We start from the raw sequence: 6,647 nt of genomic DNA, 5'->3' as shown, positions 1-6,647 counted from the left end.
TTCAGCAGGAAGTAGCTAAGAGAATACGCCATCCCCTTTTCCTTATGAATCAGGGTGAAGTCTCTCTCAGGGAGGAGTGATAGGGAATGGCAAGGGACACGCTGAGAAAGGAAATTAATCAGAACTGGCTTTGACAAGCACTGTGGCGATTGGACAATTAAAACAGACATGGGGGGGGAAGAAGAATGAACTGGGATGAGGGTGGAGAAAACAGTGCAACAATGAATGAATGAAAACCCAAAATCTCTGTTCATTAAATGTTCATTAAAACTAATAAAATTTAATAAATAAAAAAAAGCAGAAGGCATGAAGCAGTCGGCTTATACACTTTCATGAACGTAGTTCTACTAGCAAGACGACTGTCCGTGGAAAGTTAGTCCTTCCGATAAGAAGGGTAATGATGAAAAGCCAGGTGGCAAGTGGTACGTGGGTCTCTTGTTCAAAATGGCTTTCCTAAGCCACTGCCCTTGACCTTCCCTCATGGCCGGGTGACAGGCAAATGGCATGTGCAAGTCTATCCAGCAGAAGATTTGCCAGTTTCACCATTCCACCAGGTTAAAAGTGACCAAGTTCAAGGGCAGAATGTAGGCATCTCAGTACTAGCAATAATGCAGCAGCAGAGACACCAGAGCAAGTTCTTCAGGAGCAGGAATTCCTGCACTGCTCAGACCTGGGCCTACAGGAGAGAAGCAACAGCTGCAGCAGTGACCCAGAGACCCCACGGAACCAGAGCCTTCACCCAAGCCTGCTGGAGGACTGACGGGAGGAGCCTTCATCAGCAGGACAAAGAGAGCTGTGTAACAGTGGTTTAAAGAGGCAAGGCTGACGGACCTGTGGGCATGCTTCAGGAGCTGTCCTGGCTGAGAAATTGTATCCTTATTTATAAATCTCAGTTGTACCCTGTTAACTTCCCTAATAAACCCCATAATCGTACAGAGGAAAGAAAGAGATAAAAACTAGCAAAATACAAAATGTATATTGACAGGAGAATAGATAACTAATTGTGTATTTATACACTAGAATACAATAAAGCAATACAAAAGAACTATTATAAGATTCATGCTACACATACATATATGAAAAGAATCTCAAAGATATAAACTACATTAAGAAACCAAGCACAAAAAATAAATGCCATTCTATACCTTTTACATTGATGAAGTTCAAAACAGGTAAAATTTCTAAGAAGTAATAATGAAAAAAAAGCAAGGATTACTTCTGTGGGCTTAACAAATAGACTGATTTAGTAAGCAAAAATGTATACCAAATAAATGCACACCCATGTTCACAGCTGCATTATTTAAAAAAAGCAAAGTGAGGTAAACAACCCAAGGGCCTATCAATAAATAATGGACAGAAAAACTATGGCACATCCACACAATGGAATGCTATGTAGCATTGAAAAACAATGAATTTGTAAAACATGTGGGGGAGCCTTGAGGACATTATGCTGAGTGAAATATCTCAGTCATAGAAGGACAAATACTGCATAACATTGTTGTTATAAAATAGGACAGACATGGGAGGCTGGGGAGGGAAAAGGCAAAGAGTGGATAGGTAATGAACACTGCATTAAAACAGATGACGGGAAGAACTGTCAAAAAGGAATACATGATTACACATTATATGGATGAGAACAATCTGGAACTAGGAGTGCGTTGCAGGGTAGGCTGGGGGAGGAGAAGGGAAGGTGGGAGAAAATGTGCAACAATGAATAAATTAAAAAACAAACAAACAAGTATACCAAAGGAATAACTCAAGCCAAGATGGCTTCACAGAATTCTAGGAATCATTTAAAGAACTAGTAGCAATTCTGGAGAAACGATTCAAAGAAATAAATAAAGCCAAGAAACACTTTTTAGCCCACTCTCTAAGGCTAATGTTTCTTTTTTTTTTAAATTTTATTATTTTTGTGTGCGTGTACCGTCAAATCAGATCTGACTGGTACAGGAGGAGATTGTCCCTCCTTCCCCAGCAGAGCATCTGGTGGATTTGAACCGTTCGCCTCTGGGATTGTAGTTGCAGCTCCTTGCCACTAGGCCACCAGAGCTCCCCAGGCTAATGTTTCTTATACATAAATTATACAGCAAGCAGCATCATGCAAGTCATTCCCACCCTGCCCCCATAAAACAAACTGGAAGAACTCGCTTGGCATTTCTCAAGTTGAAAGAACTGGCAAACAATTTCAAGCCCAAAGTTTCAATACTGAGAGACAACACTATGAGAAAATTCTGAATGATCCAGGCACACCAAAAAGACATGAAGGGAATACATGGAGTCACTGTACAAAAAAAAGTGGTTGATACTAAACAATGCCAAGAAGGAGCGTACAATAAAGAGCCAAGGATGGTGAGCACATATGCTCAAGCTGCACTGAAGGCACTGGCATAAAAGATAAGGCCCCAGGCATCAACGGAATACCAACTGACATGTTCCGAGTAACAGACGCCTTCCTGGATGTTCTCACTAGTCCACATCAGGAAATCTGGAAGGCAAATACCTAGACAACTGGAAAAGATCCCTATTTGTTCTCATTCACAAGAAAGGTGATGAAACAGGATGCTGCAACAATCCAAAGATATCGTGAATGTCACATGCTGAACCAAATCTTGCAGAAGATCATCCAAAAACGGATAGGACAGTAAGTGCATTGACAGAAAACTGCCAGAAGTTCAAGCTGGATTTAGAAGAGGTCATGGCATTAGGATATCATTGCTAATATCAGCTGTATCTTGACTGAAAGGAGAGGATACCGGAAAGCTGTCTGCTTGTGTTTTATTGACAATACAGAGGCATTTGCCTGTATGACATAACAAACTGTATAGCATGCAAACTAGTTTGTAATAACAAACTATGGTTAACATTGAGAATGGGAATGGGATTCCCAGAACACTTAATTATGCTCACACAAAACCTGTGCCTAGACTAAGAAGCTGCTGTCCAAACAGAACAAGAAAACACTGTTATCATTGTGTGCCACCGAGTGGCATGACTACGACTCATAGTGACCCTCTGCACAATAGCTCTGAACTCTATTCTATTCAGGGCCAATCTCACTGTCTCTGACACATCTACTCTGATCATCCCAGTTACTGTGTCAATCTGTCTCATCTGGGGTCTTCCTCTCCCATGTTGTCTCCATCCTTCCAAGCATGATGTCCTTCTCCAATGACTGGTCCCTCCTGGCAATATATCCAAAGGATGTGAGACAGAGCCTCAAAATCCTTGACTCCAGGCAGCTCTGGTGGCCTAGTGGCAATAAACTGCACCGCAATCCCAAAGGCGCGCAGTTCAAATCCACCAAATGCTCCCCTGGAGAAGGAGGAGCAATCTCCTCCTGTGCCAATCAGATCTGATTCAATGGTACATGGGAATAAAAAAAAATTTTAAGAAATTCCTTGACGGCAAGGAGCAGCTAGGCGTCACCCTCTCCAAGACATAATCATTCTCTTGGCAGTCTATATTCAATACTCTTCTCCAGCACCACAACTCAAAGGCATCTTCTGTCATCTTTGGTCACTATCCAAGTGTTCCCTTAGAAAACCTAAGGGAATATTACATGGCTTAAAATAAAAAACGGCGTGCACCAGGGCTGTATTGTTGCTCCATACCCGTTCAATCTGTATGCAGCACAAATCACTACAGAAGATGCACTTTAAGACGAAGAGTGTGACAAATGGAGTGGAGGAAGACACACTGTTCACAACATGTGGTAAGCAGGTGACTCAACTTTGCTTGCTAAAAGTTAGGAGGAGTGGAGGTGCCTGCTACAGAGGATCAAGGACTACAGCCTTCAAAGTGAATTACATGTCAACATCCAGAAAACAAAAATCATCATCCTTGGGCCAACAGGCATTATCATGACAGATGGAGTAAAGACTGAAGTTGTCAATGATTTCATCTTGCTTGGATTCACAATCAACACCCTTGTTACCAGCAGTCAGGTGATATGGATACAGACACTACGGTTTGTTGTCAGCAACCTCTCCAAAGGCCTGAAGAACAATGAGGTCAGTTTAAGGACGGCCCATGCTGCACCTGATTCAGCCGCAGTCTTTCCAATCACCTGCTATACATCTGAGAGTTGGATAATGAATAAAGGTGACAGCAGTGAGCTCTGGTGTTGAGAAGAGTGCTGACCAGCCCATGGACCGCCAAAAGAACAGAGGGGTTTGGAGAAAGTACACACATAGTGCTCCTTGAAACATGAATGGCAAAGATTTGTCTCACATATTTTGGGCAAGTTGTTAGGAGAGACTATTCCTTGGAAACAGACATCATGCTTAGGAAGGTAGAGGGTCAGCAAAAGTGAGGATGATCCCCAACGAGATGGACTATTCAGTGTCGGCAGCAAATGGGCTCCAGTGTGTCAGGGATGAGAACGGTGGTGCGGGACACGAAAAGGTTCAGATCTGTTCACAAATTCAAGACAATTCCTATTGGAAGGCACTCGGGCTACTTTTTAGAAATTGGCAAGCTGATGTTAAAATTCACATGGAATTGCAAGAGACCCAAAACAGCCAAAACAATCTCTAAAAAAGAACAGAAGAGCTGGAAGATTTCAACACTTTCAAAGCAATAGTAATCAAAGCAGTGTGGTGCTGGCAAACAGATGAACATGTATATATCATTACTGTTCTCAATTGCTGAGTTCAAAGAAACAGCAACAAGGCAGAGGCAAGCACTGCCTGGTCCCGCTCCATTCCCATGATCACTGCTATGTCTGTGTCCACTGCTGGACCCGCCGAGTCGTTCCACACCACTGAGGGTTTCCCTCCTTGCCGGTGACCTCTCACCTCATCCTGGTCTAGTGACTTGTCTTTCTCGGTAACATGTCTCAAAAGCAAGCAAGTCCAAGAGCCGTCACTGTTGCTCATAAAAAGCATTCTGGATGTATTTCTTCTATGTATTTGTTCTTCTGCTGCTGTTGTTACATGTCTTCATATCAGAGCTGACTCACAGCTGACCCTGTAAAGGGTTTTTTCAGGGACAATAAGTCATACTTGACTGTCCATCTTTCTCCTGTGCAGCTGTTGGTGGATTTGAACTGCATGCCTTTAGGTTGGTAGCACAGCTCTTTTTCCATTAGTATAATTAACATTTCCCTCCAGCACCAAAGTTCAAAAGCATTCATTATTCTTCTGTCTTTTTTCATTCATATGCTTTTGCAATATATGTGAGTCCATTCAAAAGATAACAGTTTGGGTCAGATACACCTTAGTCATCAAAGTAGCATCTTTTCTTTTCAAACATGTAAAAAGTTCTTTAGCAGTAATCTGGCCAATACATTACGCTATTTTCTTCAAGACTTCTTCTTCCATGCACACTGATTACTGATCAAAAGTAGAATAAGATCAGTGACAATTTCCTTAATTTATCATGATATTTACTTTGCATCTATAATGAAGTATATGTTAATGGAATAGAATTAAAAACATAGAAAGGAACTTAATTGTGGTCAAATGATTTTTTATAACGTTGTCAAGACGATTAAATGGGAAAATACCATTCCTTTTGAAAGACAGTGTTTAGACAACTAGATATTCAAATACAGCAGGATCAAGTTGAAGCCTACCTCACACCAGATACAAAACTTAGCTCAACACTCCAAGAAAATAAAAAAAAATTCAACATAGCGTAGAGATCTGAATTTATAAGCTAAAATGTAAAATGCGTAGAAGAAAATAACAGTATAGTTTTGGCATTTCTTTCTTACAAGTGACACCAAAAGCACAAGCAACCACAACAAAAAAATTCTACTCCAGAAACATCAGAACTTTTTGTATTTCAAAAGATATTAACAAAACAATGAAAAGAATCCAAAGGACTCTTTGAAGGAAATATTTATGAATTACACCCTGGATATGGGACTAATATCTAAATGTATGAGAAACTCATGTATTCAGTAATAAGGACAAACACCACAATTAAAAATGGGTATGTTGTTGTTGTTGTTGTGTACCACTGAGTCAAACCAACCCATGGCTGACTCTTCAGCAGGTTTTCAGAGGCAGTTACTTGAGACTGCCCATCCTTGTGCAGAGAAGCTGGTGGATCTGAACCCCAGGCCTGTGGGATTATAGTGCAATTTCTTACCACTGGGCCACCAGAGCGCCTTAAAAATTTTTTTAGAAACCCAAAACAAACAACAAGCATAGGTTCTGAATAGACATCTCTCCAAAGAAGACATACAAGGGCCAACAGATACATGAAAAGATACTCAACATCCTTGATCAACTTGGAAATACATATGAAGGCCATAACTGGATGCCAATGCATTCCCACCAGGACGATCAGAATCAAGAAGATACTAACAACTGATGGAAAATTTGTGGCACTAACAGATCCCTCTAACACGTCTTACATGGTTCAAACTCAGGAAAATAGTGTCAGGCTTCAAAACTTTTCAATCTATATGCAGAACAGATCATCCAGGAGGCTGGACTTTATGAGGAGGAATGTGGCATCAGGATTTGAGGAAGACTCAAAAATCTGCATTATGCAGATGAGATGACACAACCCTGCTTGCTGAGACTGAGGAGGACCTGAAGCACTTGCTGCAGAAGGTCAAGGACCATAGTCTTCAATATGGATCGAAGCTCAACATCAAGAAAACAAAGATTCTCACCACTGGGCCAATTGGCAGC

General features: G+C 41.2%; 1 protein-coding gene across 1 annotated transcript in view; it reads right to left on the bottom strand.

Moving 5' to 3' along the window:
* The window catches only part of CLASP2 (cytoplasmic linker associated protein 2), a 153,788-nt gene that overhangs the window by 146,946 nt on the left and 195 nt on the right, over positions 1 to 6,647 (bottom strand). The window lies entirely within an intron of this gene.

Source organism: Elephantulus edwardii, unplaced genomic scaffold (assembly GCF_000299155.1).
Source record: "Elephantulus edwardii isolate Elephantulus edwardi_28Jun2011 unplaced genomic scaffold, EleEdw1.0 scaffold00091, whole genome shotgun sequence".
Lineage (NCBI taxonomy): Eukaryota > Metazoa > Chordata > Mammalia > Macroscelidea > Macroscelididae > Elephantulus > Elephantulus edwardii.
This window is presented reverse-complemented; position numbering and strand designations above follow the sequence as displayed.